At 37.7% G+C, this 19,590-nt stretch overlaps 1 protein-coding gene across 3 annotated transcripts in view; it reads left to right on the top strand.

The window, feature by feature from the left end:
- Nucleotides 1-19,590, top strand: part of KCNMB4 (potassium calcium-activated channel subfamily M regulatory beta subunit 4) — a 58,438-nt gene that overhangs the window by 8,201 nt on the left and 30,647 nt on the right. Inside the window, exons 2-4 of one of the 3 annotated variants that reach the window (XR_009356832.1) lie at nucleotides 10,738-10,828; nucleotides 17,856-18,114; nucleotides 18,961-19,079. The exons of 1 other annotated variant lie outside the window; for it this stretch is intronic. The gene's annotated coding sequence lies outside the window, so the exon portion shown is untranslated. The remainder of the gene's footprint in view (nucleotides 1-10,737; nucleotides 10,829-17,855; nucleotides 18,115-18,960; nucleotides 19,080-19,590) is intronic. One more of the 3 variants, XR_009356833.1, reaches the window with a different exon arrangement.

Raw genomic sequence — 19,590 nt, forward strand, 5'->3', positions numbered from 1 at the left:
ATCCTCAATTCTGATGATTATAATTGCTTTCTGTTTTCTATACTTCAAAGGTAAAAATGTCAGCAAAATTCATCTTTATCACTCTAAAACCTGGTTCTATTCTGGAACCCTTTATTTCTTTCAGTGTTATTAATACTTGTAAAATACTTGTAAAAATTTTTACTGCCAGTGTCCTAGTCAAGACCATGATCATTTGCTTTGATTATTTCAGTATCTGCTGATCTCTGTATATCTGGTCCATTTAATCCTGCAAACCAAAGGTTCTCCGAGTGTGGTCAGTAGACCAGTAGCATCAGTATCGTCTGTGAATTTGCTGGAAATTCACATTCTCAAGTCTCATCATAGGTCCAATGAATCAGGAACTCTACACCAGTTTCTAACTTAGTAGTTTTATATTGAAATTCAAGAATTTATGCAGTGAAAAAGTATATAGTTGGGAGAAATGCTATAAGGCAAACAGTCCAAAAGAAGGCAAGAAAGAAAGGAATGTGGACAAAAGATAAGATAGTACCTTTAAACCCCAATTTATAAGTAATTATATTAAATATAAGTGACTGACTTCCATTTAAAACACAGAGGCTGTAGACTGGAAAAAAGAAAAGCAAACGCAAATATATGCTGTATTTATTTATTTATCTATCTATTTATTTATTTATTTTGAAGATTTTATTGTCCATTTGAGAGAGAGAGAGAGAGAGAGCATGAGAAGGGAAAGGTCAGAGGTAGAAGCAGACTCGCTGGGGAGGTGGGAGCCCCATGCGGGGCTTGATCCTGGGACTCCAGGATCATGACCTGAGCCAAAGGCAGTCACTTAACCAACTGAGCCACCCAGGTGCCCCATGTGCTGTTTTTAAGAATCACACATAAAGTATAAGGACACAGAACAGTTGAAAATTAAAAGATGGGGAAATATGCATATAAACATGAATCAGAAAGAAAGAAGGAAGGAAGGAAACAAAGAAAAGCTGGAGTATCTGCATTATATACAGTAGACTTTGAGGCAAAACTTTGTTGCTAGGTAAAAAGGGACGTTTTGTAAATTATAAAAAATTTTAATTCAACATAATAGAATAATTAAATGCTGGGATATACCTAAAATATAGCCTCAAAATACTTTAAAAAAATAAAACAACTCAAAGGAGAAATACATGATTCTGTCATGATAGAGATTTTAACACACCTGTTTGTGACTAATAAACAGTCAGGCAAAAGTAATATCAATACATATATAATAGATTTAAATAACATTTAACAACAGACTTGGCTAACATACAGAGTAGTGTATCCAGTTGTAGCAAGGTGCAAATTATTTTTTTTTAAGATTTTATTAATTTATTTGACAGAGATCACAAGTAGTCAGAGAGATGGCAGAGAGGAGGAAGCAGGCTCCCTCTTCGAGCAGAGAGCCTGACATGGGGCTTGATTCCAGGACCCCGGGATCATGACCCCAGCCGAAGGCAGGCTTTAACCCACTGAGCCACCCATGTGCCCCAAGGTGCACATTATTTTAAGGGCTCCTGTAAACTTTATCAAAACTGATCATACCCTGGGTCATAAAGTAAGCCTCAACAAGAGTGAGATAATAAAGATTATATCCTCAGTGAAATTAAACTAGCAATTGTTAAGTTTTACTGAAAGACATAGAAAATCTAGGAAGTTCACCAGGGAAAGAATGAAATTATGAATAAATAATGCTTGAACAATTAGCTCTACATAAAAAGGAAAATGTGACACATACTTCACACTCATAAAAACCAGTTCCAAGTGGAAGAAAAACTAAATATGAAGAAGAAAATTAAAATTGTCAGGAGGTGCATGAGAAAATATCTTTGACATACATTTGAGAAATATTTTCTGAAATGAGACTAAAACAAATTATAAGAGGAAAAGATTGATACATTTGAACACGTTAAAGTAACAATTTCTATATGACTAAAATTATTATAAACAGAAGTGTAAATAAAAGCCAAACTCTAGTAGAAAATAATGGCAAAACAAATAAACAATAAACAAAAATGAAAATTTCTACAAATCATTAAGACAACACATATATATATGTATATATATATTTATATATGGACTTGTGTTGTCTTAATGATAAATATATATGTATATATATATATATTTATATATACATAAGGAACTTCATTGCAAAATTATGTGTAGTAGTGAAAAGTAGAAACAACCTAATTGAATTCATTAAGATATTGGTTGGAATGCTTTAACAGGAACCTAATCGCAATGATCTAAACAAAGCAGGGACTAGTTTTTTGGTTTTTGCTTTTTGTTTTTTTGCTTTTGTGAATATCTGAGCTTGTAGGTAATTCATGGGGCTGTGCCAGTTTGATGTGGAAGGTTATCCAAAGACCCAGGTTCTTACCATCTTGTTGCTCTACCATCCCTTAACATGTTTTTTGCTAATATGATCATATCTGCCTTTCAGGCAGTAGGACAGGGGAAAAGAGAAAATAGAGGGCAGGCAGTTTAAAAAAAAAAAAAAAAAGAATAGCATATAATTCACATAAAATGGTATTTGCCCTTTTACTAGGTACAATTTTTAGTATAGTCCCCAAATCATGCAATCATTGTCACTGTCTAATTTCAGAATATTGTCATCACTCCCCCAAAGGAATCCCATACACATTAGTAACTCATTCCCCATTCTCCTAACTTGGTCATGATATGTAAACCTTTTTCTGTGTTCCTAGATTTGGTTTGCTGGTATTTTATTGAGGATTTTTGCATATGTAGTTATCAGGTATATTGGTCTGTAGTTTTCTTGTGATGTCTTTGTCTGATTTTGGTGTGGTAATAGAAATAGTTGGGAAGTGTTCCCTCTTCTATTGTTTGAAAGAGTTTGTGATTATAGGACATGATCAAGCAGGATTTATTCCAGGAATGCAATGTTTGTTCAATGGACTAAAATCAATCAATGTAATATACCATATTAATAAAACAAAGAACAAAAATCTGATTATATAAGTATATGCAGAAAAAACATTTCACAAAATCCTCTTATTTTTTTTTTTTTTAAAGATTTTATTTATTTATTTGACAGAGAGAAATCACAAGTAGACGGAGAGGCAGGCAGAGAGAGAGAGAGAGAGGGAAGCAGGCTCCCTGCTGAGCAGAGAGCCCGATGCGGGACTCGATCCCAGGACCCCGAGATCATGACCTGAGCCGAAGGCAGCGGCTTAATCCACTGAGCCACCCAGGCGCCCCAAAATCCTCTTATGATTAAAAAAAATCAATAAAACTAGGAATAACAGAGAACTTCCTCAACCTGATAAAGAGCAACTACAAATAGCTTATAAACTTAATGGTGAAAGACTGAAATCTTTCCCCTTAAGATCAGAAATAAGACAAGGATGTTTACTCTTGCCACTCCTGTTTGATGTTGGAGCTTCTACCCAGGACAGTTAAGCCAGAAATTAAAAGATAGCCAGATTGGAAAGGAAGAAATAAACTACCTCTGTTTACAAATCACTTGATCTTGCATAAAGAAACTCCTAAAGAATCTACCAAAAACAAAAACCTATCTGTTAGATATAATAAATTCAGTAAGACTACAGAACATAAGGTCAAGGTACAAAAAACAATTGTATTTTTATATACTAACAATGAACAATTAAAAAATGAAATAAACATTCTATACTATTATCAAAATAGTAAAATACTTAGGAATGTACTTCACAAAAGAGTATTTTTAACCAAAGAGTGAAAGATTTGTGCCCTGAAAGCTACAAAATACTATCAAGAGAAATTAAAGAAGACCTAAATAAATGAAAATGTATCCTTCGTGGGTTGGAAAACTTAATATTGTAAAGATGGCACACTTCCCAAATTGGTCTGCAGATCCATTAATATCCCTATTAGTTGGGTTTTTGTTTGCGGAAATTGACAAACCAATCCTAAAATTCATATGGAGATTTAAGGGACTCAGGATAGCCAAAATGATCTTGAAAAAAGAGAACAATGATGGAAATGTTACACTTTATAATTTTAAAACTTACTGGAAAACTACAATAATCAAGATTATGTGGTATCTCTGAAACAGAATTGAGAGTCCAGAGTAAATGAGCACATTTATGGGTAATTGATTTTTGGCAGTTCTGTTGAAAGCATTCAAAAGGGAAAGAACTGTCTTTCAACCAATAGTGCTGGAACAACTGTATGCATACAGAAGAATGACATTGGACTCCTACCTCACACCATATACAAAAATTAAGTTAAAATGGATTATAGACCCAAATGTAACAGCTTAAACTATAAACGGAAGTGTAAATCTTTATGACTTTGGATTAGGCAGTTTCTTAAATATGGCATGAAAAGCACAAGCAACCAAAGGAAAAATTGATGATTGGACTTAAATACAATTAAAAACTTGTGTTTCAGAAGATATGATCAAAAAAGTGAAAAGACAGCCACAGAATGAGGGAAAACATTTGCAAATCATATATCTGATAAAGATTAAATATCCAGAATAAAGAACTTTTACAACTCAGCAATTAAAAAGGTAGATAAACCAACTGAAAGATAGGCAAAAGATATGAATAGATATTTTTCCAAAGAAGGTAAACAAATAGCCAATCAGCACATAAAAACATGTTCAGATGTGTACAGGGTGTCTTCTTGGGGTGATGAAAAACTTCTAAAACTTGTGGCGGTGATTGCATACTTCTGTGAATCTACTAAAAACCATTAAATTGTACATTCTATTTTTTTACATTTTTTAATTGTAAAATTCAAATTTTTGAAGGTTTTATTTATTTGAGAGAGAGAAAGTGAGCAAGAGAGAGAGAAAGAGAGCATGAGGAAGAAGCAGACTCCCTGCTGAGTGGAAAGCCCAGAACGGGGCTCAATCCCAGGATACTGTGACTATGACTTGAACTGAAGGCAGTTCAAGTCACCCAGGTGCCCCTGAATTGTACATTTTAAATGGATGAATGAAATGGTGTGTGAATTATATTACAGTAAAGCTGTTATCAGAAAAAAACGCTAAAAGGAGATTTGCTTTGCAAATTTTGACATTTCAAGTCATTCATAAAGACGGCTCTTACTCAGTAAATGATGTTAAAACTTCCCTATTATTTGGAAAAATATATATTTTAAAATATTAATTTCCCAAATAAAATTTATTTGGAAAATACTCAGAAATTATTTGAAAAAAGGTGTGATAAAAATAAGATACAAATTTAATTAAAATAAAACTATAATTTTGATGGAATAAAAATTTTGATGTATAAAAATAAACTGGGAAAGTAATAGATAAAATATAGGTAAATATTTACATAATTTTTAGGGGTATGCAAGCCTTTCTAAACATGACACCAAAGGCACAAATCGTAAAGGAATGCACTGATTTGTTTAATGACCATAAGAAAGGCTTATATATGTTTAAAAAATTAAAATTTAAAGAAAGATGACAAACTTGGGAGAGTATTTGTGCTGTGGTAGAGAAATGATTCAAAACCCAACATAGGAAGAGCTCTTAGCCATAAATGGCCATCTCTTCAGTAGCACACTAGGCTTGGTGATTAATTCTGTGTGCCAGCTTGACTGGGTTGAGAACTAATAAAATATGATTTCTAGGTGCATCTGTGAGTGTGTTTCTGGAAGAGGTTAGCATTTGAATCAGTAGTCTCAGTAAGGAAGAACCATCCTCACCCATTCTAGTGGACATGATCCAAATTGTTGAGGGATTAAATAGAACAAAAAGGCAGAGAAAGGGCAAACTTGCCCTCTGCTGAGCTGGAACACAATATTGGTGTCCCTCTGACTGGGGGCCTTTACGCTTGAACTGAATTATACCACCCGCTTTTCTGGGTCTCCATCTTGTGAGCAGCAAATTGTAGGATATCCCTTATTGTGTGAACCAATTCATCTTAGTCAATCTCTTATATGTCTACATGTATACCGTTGGTTCTATTTTTCTGCGGAACCCCGACTGATACACAGGGTCAGAGCGTAAACAGTTTGGTGAAGAATTACAACTAAGCGGACACATGGAAAATGTGTATAATCTCACTAATATTCAAACAAACTCCAATTGTAAATGTTTCCAGGGCAATTCTATGAAAATAGATAACTTTAATTCTATTTTATTTTTTAAATTATTTTTATTTTATTTAAATTCAATTAATTAACATATCGTGGATTAGTTTCAGAGGTAGAGTTCAGTGATTTCATCAGTTGTATATAATGCCCAGTGCTCACTATATGACATGACCAGCTTAATGCCCATCACCCAGTAACCCCATCCCCCACCTCCTCCCCTTGATTCCTATTTTAAAGTGTGCCAGAGCACATGAGAAACAAGGAAAACTTCTAAATTTTTTTTTTTTTAATAATTTTAGGAATGCGTTGAAACAAATACCTGTGATAGAACACATGTTCAGATGAAAATTATGGGACAACTTTACTTAATATTTACACAAAATCCTGTGAGATAACAATGGTAATCATAATGATGGAAGCACCAGAGGTTTAAATTTTTATTTTTACTTATTTATATTTTCTAAAATATTTTTTTGAACAGTGTCACATACCTTATTTTGTAAGTCTTAAGACAGCACAAAAGTGATGAGGTCTTGTTTCTGTGGTTATAGATAATGGTTCTGTCATTGATGTGGGTCTAATTGCATAGATTTTCACAGATTGAGTTGATACAAATTACATATGTCTATATCCCAAACATAGCACAAATTAAGTCAAAAGAAACAAAAGAATGGAAATTGGTGATATGTCATAAAGATTAACTTTTTTGCTATGTAAAGACTCTTAAACATCAGCAAGAAAATGACCATAATGGGAAGAGTTTGTGGATAGTCAGTTTGCAGGAAAGAAATACAAATAGTTTTTCAAATATATAAAAAAAAATTACCTCTATTTTAAAATGCGAATTAGGGGCACTTGGGTGGTTAAGCATCTACCTTTGGCTCAGTCATGATCCCAGGGTCCTTGGCTGGAGCCTGGAGTTGGGCTTTCTGCTAGTGGGGAGTCTGCTTTTCCCCCTTCCTCAGCCCCTCTGACTCCCTAATTCTCTCTCTCCCGCACCCACACTCTCTCAAATAAAAATCTTAAAAAAATGCAAATTAAAACAAGAAGTCCCATATTTTACCTACCAGAAAGTTTAATTATACCATATTACTTTTTATTTTTTTTAAGGATATGAGGATAGGCACTCTTGTAAACTTCTAGCAGAAGTGCAGTTGATACAGTCTCTTTGGGACACAATAGTCATAAATTTTGAATGTATACATATTTTTATTTTTCCTGTTCTCACATATGTACATGCAGTTGCTTGTAAAAGGAATTTTGTTGCTCCTTTGGAACTTCAAAAGACTGGAAACACCTTTAATGTTTTCTAGTAGAGGACAACTTAATAATTCTTGCATATCCATATAGTAGCATTGAAAAAAGGATGAGCTAGATCTTTCTATGCAGATATGAGAGTACCAAGGTATATTGTTAAATGAAAGAGAAAGAGAAGAGTGTACTCACATTCATGTTAAAATCAAATGTAGAAAACACCTGGAAGAATGTATAACTGTTAAGCATGTTTGCCTGGGGGTTTTACCCTGTGTATCTATTATGCTTTATTTTAGCAATTAGTTTAAAATATTTTATTTATTAGAGAGTGACAGAGAGAGAGCATGCACAAACAAAGGGGAAAGACCATGGGGAGGGAGAAGTAGATTCCCTGCTGAGCAGGGAAGGGGGTGGGGGTTGGTGCAGCTCAATCCCAGGACCCTGAGATCATGACCTGAGCTGAAGGCAGAAGCTTAACTGACTGAGCCACCCAGGCGTTCCTACTTTATTTTTTAATCAAAGTAGTAGTATGACCTTGGAAGTTACTTAACCTCTCTGCCTCAGTTTTTTTTATCTGTAAAACGAAATGTAATAGTATCTATCTCATTGGGTTATCAGGATTAAATGAGTAATATGTGTGAAACACCTTGAATAATGGTCTCACACATAGTAAACAATATTTTATTGTCAGTGTAAATGTTTTTAGTTTATTTTTCTCTAATATTTATCTCTGTGTTTCCAACTAGTAGGCTCTCTGATGTGTATATTCAAGATACCATTGACCACACATAATGGAATATGAGGATTTAGCTTTCTTACACCATCCCATTCCACCTCATTTTTCTGTCCTTCATCCTTTAAATATGGTTCTGTCATAATTTTTGGCTAAACTAGTATTGAGCATTAACTTATTTTAACTATGTAATTTATTGTTCATTTCTATAAATGTTTATTTTCCTTGAGCTGATAGTCATCCCCTTTTCATATATTCTTACTTTCCTATGCACCTTTCTCTTCCTTTTCCAAAATTTTCCCACAGAGTCATAAAACTACTTTGTACACTATTTTTCATATGACTATTCGTAACAGGTAACCATTTTGCTCCACTTTTTTCTCTTTAAAGAAATCTCCTGGGATGCCCTTTCTAGATTCCTTCAGCCCACTACTGCCCTGAATTGAACTGGTTACACTTTAGGCCTGCTGTGTCTTCCCCATGTTGAGTGCTGTGTTCCCTTGACCCAGTGCCTTCCTATTTCTTGGTTTATACCTTTGTTTCAGTGGAGTACATCCTCAAGTAGCTTCCTGAGAAAGGATGCATGGGAAATACAGCTTTTAGATTTTATGTTTTGACCAGAGTTCCGTTTCTGAGAATTTAACCTGGTCTCATCCCTTTAATCAAAACGCAATTTTATTAGGCAGCATCTATAACTTAGTGTATCTCTGTACCTTCAACATCTTTCCTTATGAGAGAAACAAACAATCGGAAGTTCTGCTCAAAGTGAGGCTCACTGAGCTCAGATTTTTTCCACCCATCCAAACTGGTCAAGAACCCACTAGCACACCTCAGGGCACTCCTGGGGGCATGTATAGCCCAGTATTAGAAAAACCGACCTAGATTAACAACCGTTTATGCGGACAGGTTGGGAAAGGCGGTAGTATAAAAAGAGAAGGTACACTGGGAATGTGAACCATTTGCTTGTGACACTTACTTCCCAGCATGACCTGCTTCAGTCCTGTAAATGGCACCCTTCTGTTTCAGTGGGTCAAAAAGCCCAGAGTACAACAGTGGCATGGAAACTTGATGTTCCATACTTATACAACCTGACCCTCCTGGCACTCAGGACCAAATCCATGGTTTCTTAGAAAGAAAATATTTGCCAAAGAAAGCATGGGTTTGCTGTATGTTACTAGGGCTCTCAGTGGGCTCCATGTACCCCCCAGTCTGGCACAGACCTCATATTATGGTTGGAGGCACTGGGCCAAAGAGGTAAATTGAAAGGGCTGGAGCCTGGAGCAGCTGGAGCAGGTTCTCTTGCTCTGGCTGCCACGGAAAGCAGTGGCATTATGGTTCACTCAATAAAGGCTCGAAGTAGCAATCTCAAAAGTGGGTCTATGATTCTGCCAAAATATAAGGAAGTCCAAGCATTGTGACTCTTTCTAATTATGAAGGAGTGAAAGATGCAGAAACTCGTCTTTCACTTTGGAAGGGGTATTTAGAAATTCCCTAGACCACTAGACTTCCAGAAGCATCACTGAGGTGACAACCCCCATTCCCCCAAATTTCCCACTCACTGGCACAGAATCTAGGGCACTTTGTACTCCCTGCTTCCAGATGCAGTAATCAGCATGATAGCATCAATGTACACTGTAATGTTCTGTGGGATAGAGGGGGTCTATGTCCCCTTGGAGTAGAGCATAACAGCCAGAGAGAGTTGAGGTAGTGCTGAGTGAGACAGTCCTGAATAAGACTGGAGAGTCTGCACCCTCTCGGCCAGGTAAAAACAGCCTCTGATACACTTTTTCCACAAAGATGGAGAGAAAAACATTTACTAGATCAATCGCCATGGAATAGTTTCCAGAGGTAAGTGTCTTTGCTCCAATAAATAGAAGATCTGAAATGGCCACCATGGTTTCATCTAACGATACAGCCATTCTCCAAGATGTGTCAGCCCTCTTCAGGAGCTGACTAGGCAAGTTAACTAGGGACATGATAGGAATCCCGCTCCTATCATCTCTGTGACTTCCTAGGGTGGCAGTACTGGTCTGTTGGTTTACTATTTGGGGAACGAGCAGGTAGTGTCAGACTCATCCACCAAAAAAGCTTCTGTCTGTGAGTAAGGGGGTCAAGGGAGGTACTGAGGACTGTTGTTAAGTACCATGTGTTGCATCTATACCTTCGGGATCTATAGGAACAACCACATGGAATCTCTGGGCCTATCATAATGCCAGCTTGGGCCAAAGCTCCATTTTACTCCTGATGCTATGAGCCCCCGTTGTGAGCACACCTCTGGCCCTCAGGGTTAAAGGTTAGCACAGAGCCAGCGTCCAGTAATACTCTAAATGTCTGCCCTTTCTAGACAAGCCAAAAACCAGACTGTTAACTATAGAGGACAAAAAATGGTTGCCAGAGGAGAGGTGAGTCTGGGGTGAATAAAATAGGTGAAGGAAATTAAGAGGACAAGTAATGTACAGAATTGTTGCATCACTGTATTATACACCTGAAACTCCTCTAACATTGTATGTTAACTATATGGAGTTAAAATTTTAAAAGGTGAAATAAATGTCTGCCCTTTCACCCCTACCCAGCTGCTCTGGTAAATGTCTGCATGTTCTCTGGGGAAAGGTTAGAAGATTTTGAGTAGGTGCTACTTCAGGCACTACCAAGGGGTCTGTCCCCAAGGATGACCAGCCTCCTCTTTGTTCAAGGAGCTTTTGGCCTGGGGACTGGATGAGGAGCCCTCTCTTATGTCACAGTGTCTCATTGGACTACATTTCATCAGACCTCAGGTTTTTTCAGGTATGTAGTTCAAGGAGAACCTTAAAAGGTGTTCATCGTTTTAGTCCCAGGTGCCCTATGATCTGTTAGCCACTGCCAAGTACCCCTGTGGATTAAATTATTTTTATTATGCTCACAAATTCTGTGGGCCAGAAATTCAGACAGGGCACAAAGGGGACAGCTTATCTCTGCTCCACAGTGTCTGGTCCCCGGGCTGAGGCTGGAATCATTTGAAGGCTCACTTATTTACCAATTGATGCTGGCTTTTGGCTGGGGGTCTGGGATTCTCTCCACATGGGCCATTCTGTGTGATTGCTTTGCATGGGGCAGTTTTGGCTTCCTCATGGAATAGTGTTCAGATTCCAGGGGCGGGCACTCCCAAGAGACAGTTGCAGGCAGAAGCTATGTCGCCTTTTCTGATTTAGCTGTGGAAGTCGCACAGATCACAGGCTCATCCGTGTTCTAGGGAAGGAAAGATAAAGCTGCACCCCGAATAGAAGAGTGTCAATGTCACACCGTAAAAGCCTGTGAAATGGGATAAATATTTGTGCAGCCATCGTTGGAAAACACATCCTGCCATGAGTAGGAAACATCACGTTTTTATCACCATCATCTCTCAGTCCTGGTCCTCGGGGACTTAGCATGGATAGAGGGCTTGTTGGTCTCCATGCAGAAGTGATGGCTGTAATATTTCATTAAATATACATACACACATTGAAATTTGTGCGCAGTATACAATGCAGTACGCAAATAATGCCATCAATGAGGCATTATCTGAATGCGTGCATGAACACTTACGAAACTTTTATTTCAGTGTTCTATATGGTTGTGAGGATTGGTCCACCCCTCAAAGATTTTGAATTAGGATCACATACCATGGAACCCATTTTTACATGTACTATCATTCTTGTTATAAATAATAACTATTGAGCTTTTTCCAGGTTACACTTCTTGTTTTGGTTTAACTTTTTCTGTTTAGATTCGCTCTCTGTTTTTTAGTAAAGACACTGTATTTTTATTTTCTAATGCTAATGCTGAATGAACTATTTTCTCTTGAAAGTGGAATGTCAGTTGAAACTTTTCTCAGTTTTAATAGAATCAACCTGAACAGTCTGCTCGAATCCAGAAGTTAAATGAATATTACTAAGTTACAGAAAGCAGATAGCATCAATGCATGACAATAAATTCTAACTAAAAGAGCATTGGTGGGTGGGTGGAAATACTATGCAGGAGGTAGTGAGCAGTTTTTCATTGAAGCATTTAAGGAGAGAGGAACAATTCTTCGGTGAGTAGTAGTTCAGATAATTGGGCATTTTTCAACACCATCCCCCATGCCCTTTATCCTCCAAGCACATTAGATGACTCAGTCTTTCTGGAACATTTATACAGACAAAGTCATTGTACATTCCATTTCTTCTTTTTGGAATGTCACCTTCTCAAGACATTCTCTGAGAAGCAAACTCCTGGTCAAACTTAAAGACACAAATCAAAAATCATTTCTTCTGGGAAGCTTCCCTCATACCCCCAAAGCCCCAAATCTTCACTTCCCCTTCTGTAATCACAAAGCACTTTGTGAATAAGCTACTACTACTACATTACATGCTTCTGGGAAGGGAGGGGAGAGACAAGAAAAGGGTGAGTAATATCTAATCTTTGTACTCTGTCCAGTACTCAGCAATCAAGAATGGCTCGTTGCATAAATTATCAGTTCTAAAAAGTTGTTATTCCAAGGGAAAGGAAAGCTGTTAAAAATACAGATTCCTCGTCTTACAGAATCAGACCCTCAGGAGGGTAGATCTTTTTGATGAACGACCCAAGTGGTCCATGGGACAGACTTTGACGAACACTGTTCTAAGGTGGGCACCACACTGGACCTGCCCAGCCGATTCTGTCCGAAGAGCTTGTTTTAGCTTCTCCTGTTCTTAGCTAGCCTTGCTTTTTATATTTTCTAAGCCATTTGTTTGACCTTCAAGTTCTTTCACAAGATTATTTTCATTTAGCTTTCAGATATAGATACACATTCTGGAGCCCCACCCTACAATTAATTTTTTTTTAGATGACATATAATTTCATATGTGTTTGTTAAATTAACTTACATTCATAAGGTTCATGTGTGTTCACAAGTAATGAAGTTGAGGCCTATGAAACAATATGGAGTTTATTAATGGTTCAGTTAGTTTTTATTCCGTAGTGTTTTCCTAATTATGTGTTTATATTGTCAAAAATGTCATTAAAGTTACTAATCATAGCTGACATAGATATCTTACAGATATTACAGAAAATGGGGATTATAGTATAAAGTACAATTAGACCTATGTTGTGATAGATAATGTTTTCTTTAGTTATTTTGGGGTTTTAAAAAATTTTTTAAGTAATCTCTCCACCCAATGTGGGGCTCAAACTTACCATCCCAAGATCAAGAGTCGCATGCTCTACTGACTGAGCCAGCCAGGCACACCAAGAATTCATTTTCTAACCAAGTTTATTTTGGAAATTATTTAATCAGCTAAACCCATTCTAGTGTTAAGTCTTTCAATACTATCCTCCCTAACCAAATAAAGTCAATAAAGAAACTGGAGAAAAAAAGCAGTTTCTCCATTTCTGTTTCTTAGATAATGCCTAATATAGAACTTGCTCCCCAGTGTTTAAATGGACCACGTGTTTTGTGCAATTGTTTTTTAAATGACTCAGTAAAGGAAGAAAGTGATTTCTGCCTACTCTGCCCACATGATTGAAATGCAATCCTCAAGACACAAAAGAACACACTCAAGAGGGTACTATTAAAATATAAATCCATTGTGATAGGCTGAAAAGAATGGTATTATAAATCCTGATAATTCCTAAAATAAGATAATGGAAAAATAAGTCATAACAAGTACATAATCAAATATTCCACATCAAACGATGATTGCATCTTCCCTTAGAAACTCACAGAAGTCTTAGCCCACTCTATTCTTCCAACTTGGTTCGTGAATTCAAAAATCAAAAATATTTTTTCTACCAGAAAAGCAAATATTTTTATCACATTCCTCTTGTTCTCTTGACTTTTTAAAGAAAATGATTTCATGCAAGTTTAGGCAGCAAGTGACACAGACAATAGCGAAGGTTATTTGGGTGATAATGATATTAAAAATTGGGAAATGCTGCCTTTGTAAGTGAAAAACAAAAAAGGTCAGAATCTTATGAAGAAGTTTCTCCAAGGGAACACTCATTGTCCTCTGTGACCGAAGACATTGTGTCTATAAATTCACCTAAGTGAAATTACATCGATGGCACCAAACACCAAGCCTGGAGCCAAACTGAGACAAGAGGGAACAAATGAAGACTCACAAGGCATTTCTCTGAGGAAACAAAGCATTGCCACAGAATACCTCAGCACATCCGTCTGGGAGGGCTGCACCAACTCCATTCCCAAAGAATCATTACTCTGGTTCTCTAAGCGAGGGATGCAGAAATCAGGGCATCTCCCTGACTCCCAAAGCAGGCAGCTTCAAAGAGAGACAACTGGGAAGCCCTAAGGTTAGAGACTTGGGGGCCGTGTGGGGCAGTGGTTAAGAAGACCCTGCTGTCTGAATCCCAACTTTTCCATTTGCCATTGTAACGGAGGGAAAGTTTTCTTAAACCTCTGCCCCTCGATTTCCTCATCTGTAAAACATAGGTGATGATACCATTTGCTGATTGGGATTAAATGAGATTTGGATTCATGAGATGCTTCACATATAATCAGTAAATGTTAGCCACGACGACAATAAGGGATGCTGTTGATACGGTGTATAGTATCGTTTGTGCCCCTCCCCCAAAGGTGAGAGAGTTATGGTAGAGCTATGCTATGCTAGAGCCTGGAAACCCATCCGGTTTGAACAGCTGAGAGAGGAAAGGAGTCTCTGAATTTCTGAAACATTTCTTTTTCCTAGAACACTACTTTGAATTGGTATTTATTACTTATTTTAAAATTCTTAACAATCTACACTGCTTTGCCGAGCTGAGAAGGAATCTTGGGAGAAAGCTAAGTTAGCCTCCACAGAAATTTTAAAGACAAACTAATCGGAGAATCAAGATACAAGAAAATGAACAACATTGATTTCTAAGAACATAAGGTTTAGCCTTTAAACAATTTTCCTTCTAAGGTGATGTGAGCTTTAAAAGTTACTAGAGGATCATAAGCTCATCATTTAATCTATAATACTCTTGGAAAGAACGCAGTCCATGAAAAAAAAAACAGTTGAATTTTGGATCACAGGCAATTTTTTGTAATGTAAAGACTTTGCTTCTAAAAACCCATCCACACTACCTCATGGTATCCTAAAGGCGAGGAATGTTTGTTTTTTGCCCACATGAAACCACAACGTACATAATATAGACTCTACTCACTCAGTGAAGATTTTCGTCTGACCTTTCCAGAAACACGTGGACGTGACTCTCCTGGTCAAATCATAGAGCTGTCATTTGGTGGAGATACTTCTTTTAAACCTATTCCCTGGGTTTAAACCCATTTTTTTAAATTAAATTTATTTATTTTCAGCATAACGGTATTCATTATTTTTTCACCATACCCAGTGCTCCATGCAATCTGTGCTCTCTATAATACCCACCATCTGGTACCCCAACCTCCCACCCCCCCGCCACTTCAAACCCCTCAGATTGTTTTTCAGAGTCCATAGTCTCTCATGATTCACCTCCCCTTCCAATTTCCCCCAACTCCCTTCTCCTCTCTAACTCCCCATGTCCTCCATGCTATTTGTTATGCTCCACAAATAAGTGAAACCATATGATAATTGACTCTCTCTGCTTGATTTATTTCACTCAGCATAATCTCTTCCAGTCCCGTCCATGTTGCTACAAAAGTTGGGTATTCATCCTTTCTGATGGAGGCATAACACTCCATAGTGTATATGGACCACATCTTCCTTATCCATTCGTCCATTGAAGGGCATTTTGGTCCTTTCCGTAGTTTGGCGACCGTGGCCATTGCTGCTATAAACATTGGGTTACAGATGGCCCTTCTTTTCACTACATCTGTATCTTTGGGGTAAATACCCAGGAGTGCAATTGCAGGGTCATAGGGAAGTTCTATTTTTAATTTCTTGAGGAATCTCCACACTGTTCTCCAAAGAGGCTGCACCAACCTGCATTCCCACCAACAGTGTAAGAGGGTTCCCCTTTCTCCACATCCCCTCCAACACATGTTGTTTCCTGTCTTGTTAATTTTGGTCATTCTAACTGGTGTAAGGTGATATCTCAATGTGGTTTTAATTTGAATCTCCCTGAGGGCTAGTGATGATGAACATTTTTTCATGTGTCTGATCGCCATTTGTATGTCTTCATTGGAGAAGTCTCTGTTCATATCTTCTGCCCATTTTTTATATGATTGCCTGTTTTATGTGTGTTAAGTTTGAGGAGTTCATTATAGATCCTGGATATCAACCTTTTGTCTGTACTGTCATTTGCAAATATCTTCTCCCATTCCGTGGGTTGCCTCTTTGTTTTTTTTGACTATTTCCTTTGCTGTGGAGAAGCTTCTGATTTTGATGAAGTCCCAAAAGTTTATTTTCGCTTTTGTTTCCTTTGCCTTTGGAGACATATCTTGAAAGAAGTTTCTGTGACTGATATCGAAGAGATTACTGCCTATGTTCTCCTCTAGGATTCTGATGGATTCCTGTCTCATGTTGAGGTCTTTTATCCAATTTGAGTTTATCTCTGTGTATGGTGTAAGAGAATGGTTGAGTTTCATTCTTCTACATATAGCTGTCCAGTTTTCCCAGCACCATTTATTGAAGAGACTGTCTTTTTTCCACTGTATATTTTTTCCTGTTTTGTCAAAGATTAATTGACCATAGAGTTGAGGGTCCATATCTGGGCTCTCTACTCTGTTCCACTGGTCTATGTGTCTGTTTTTATGCCAGTACCATGCTGTCTTGGTGACCACAGCTTTGTAATAAAGCTTGAAATCAGGTAATGTGATGCCCCCAGTTTTATTTTTGTTTTTCAACATTTCCTTAGCGATTCGGGGTCTCTTCTAAACCCATTTTTATTTAGAAAAACTAAATAGCAAAGAATTCAAACTGAGCTAACTTCAAAATTTAAAAATCTGCCTTACTTCCGTTTGATTGTCAGTTGTTATTCCCTCAAATGTTCAGTGTACCTCTCGTGTCAGGTATAGTCGTTGCAAAAAAAAAAAAAAAAAAAGGCTCCGATGGACTTTTAAGATTTCACACATCCTTTGAAGAACACAATCAGGGGGTACCTACTCTCACTTTATAAACTAATTGACCATGATGCTGGAGGAAGAATGTTTTAATAGAAGGAAAGGAACTGTCCAGCACATTATAGCACACAAACAAGAAAAAAAAAAAATCAGAGGCCCCTTATGAACACTAAGCTAATGCCAAGTATAGGTCTCTAAGAAAGGGCCTACCGCACTTGTCCTTTTTGGGGGCTAGAACAGTGGCTCTGTCAGGCTGCCCAACATCTTCCCCAGTGGGCAGGATCTTTTCTGGGAAAAATATTGCAACAGTGTTTGTAGTCCTGCCTTCTGCTGGGTCCTTTCTTGGAGTACCTCCAAGAAGAGAATCAAAGAAATATAGAACTAGAATTTATTTTGGAGAGTTTACAGATCAGAAGAAATGAAATCCAGAAAAAGGAAGTAATTTACTCAAGTCCAAACACCCAACAAATAGTAGGACAGGAGCTGGATCTAAGAGCCTCTATTGCTTCTAAACCCCACTGCTGCTTTGGAAGATCTCAGAATTCAGAATTTCACAGAAAAGTTTAGCTTTATATATGTTATAGTGTTATTAACAGAACATTAACTAGATACGCAGAGGGCAAATAGGCAGTGAGCCAGTCATGGAACTAAGATTTGCGTAAGGTGTTGTAAATTTGTTACATATAATAGAAAACAACCTAATTGACTAAAAGTTAAAATATTTTTGTGTTAAGAGGAATGTTTAACTGCTGTGAAAATAGCTTCATCATGTTGAATTTAAAATTGTATGTAAGTGTGATATTATTAATTCTACCGACATTTTTGAAATTTCACTATTACCAGGCATAGTCCTAAGTGTGAAGATGCATTGGGGAAAAAAGAAAGAAAAGAAAAGAGGAAAGAGCCTTGTTCCAACTTGCCGATGAATTGAGGAGGCTGATGTCAAACAGACTAACCAGTGTGATAGTGGGAAGTGGGATTACAGCTGTGCCTGCATGGGGTGTGATGCCTATGGCGGGACAACGGAAGGGGGGCTTAACTGTGGAGAAGGAAAGAGAAGGTTTCCCCAAACAGATGCACCAGAGCTGCATCTGGAAAGAAGGTAACTACAAGAAAATGCATTGAAAGAAGAGAGAGAAGGGGTGCCTGGGTGGCTCAGTGGGTTAAGCCTCTGCCTTCGGTTCTTATCATGATCTCAGGGTCCTGGGATCGAGCCCTGCATTGGGTTCTCTGCTCAGCAGGGAGCCTGCTTCCCCCTCCCCTTCTGCCTGCCTCTCTGCCTACTTGTGAGCTCTCTCTCTCTGTGTGTCAAATAAATAAAATCTTAAAAAAAAAAAATTAAGAAAGAAGAGAGAGAAGCATGAACCAGCCAGTAGTTGTGATGGCATGTGGCAGATCTTCTTCTTTTTGAAGATTTTATTTGTTTGTTTATCAGAGAGACAGCACAGCAGGGGGAGTGGCAGGCAGAGGGAGGGATGCAAGTCTCCATCTCAGGACCCAGGGTCAGGACCTGAGCCAAAGTCAGACGCTTAACTGACTGTGCCACCCAGGTGTCCTGGGACTATGTACTTCTAAATGGCGAAGTCCCAGGCGGGGGAGGGCAGATGCTGAAGAGGACTGTACATCATACTAAAAAGTCAGTGTTTTACCAGAAAATAATAGGAAGGTGTTGACAAGTTATATATTCTAAAATAATGCAAATCAAATTATACTATGAAGGGGCACCTGGTCGTCTCAGTTGGTCCCAGGGTCCTGGGATGGAATCCTGCCTCAGGCTCCCTGCTGAGGCTCCCTTCTTTTCCCTCTCCCTCCCACTCCCCCTGCTTGTGCTCTCTCTCTCTCTCTCTCTGTCAAATAAACAAATAAAATCTTTTTAAAAAAACTATACTATGAAGTGAAAGTTCTTTTTATTTTTTTCCCTACTCCTTAACATCGGAAACTTTCCTAGAACATCTGGGAGTCGAATGGGATAAAATCACCAGCATCTAGTTGGAGAGTTGACAGAAACCTCAGTTTCCTCATCTGTAAATTGGAGATCATTTTAAGGTTGTTGTAAGAAGCACACAGGTAAAGCCCATTAAGCGTTTATTGCAGTGTCGGGCATATTGTAAACATTCAATAAGGGTAAATTGGCACCATCTTTATTGTGATCATTATTGTAAAAACTGAATCAGAGGGGCCCCTGGCTGGCTCGGTTGATGGAGCATCTGCCTCTTGATCTCAGGTCATGAGTGTGAGCCCCACATTGGGTGAGGAGATTACTTTAAAAAAAAAAAAAAGAAATCTAAAAAAAAAAAAACAACAAAAAAACCTGAATCGGAGAAATTGGATTAGAATGTTAAGGGTTAAATTTAACATCTAGAGCTGAGAACAATTTCCCAAATATCCTAATTCTGTATTGCTTACAGTCATTGGACCCCTTCAGAGAGAACTACTTTGCTAGAGGCAGAGCCAGGAAAAGGCATCAGTTAGCAAAATGCATCGATTATGTACTTCTGAGGAAATTTTCTGCTGATTTTATTGTTCAAGAGAATGTAAGAAAAGGAAACTTGAGTTTCAGCAGTTGCAAGCAGTATCT

This window comes from Mustela lutreola, chromosome 8 (genome assembly GCF_030435805.1).
Source record: "Mustela lutreola isolate mMusLut2 chromosome 8, mMusLut2.pri, whole genome shotgun sequence".
Classification (NCBI taxonomy): domain Eukaryota; kingdom Metazoa; phylum Chordata; class Mammalia; order Carnivora; family Mustelidae; genus Mustela; species Mustela lutreola.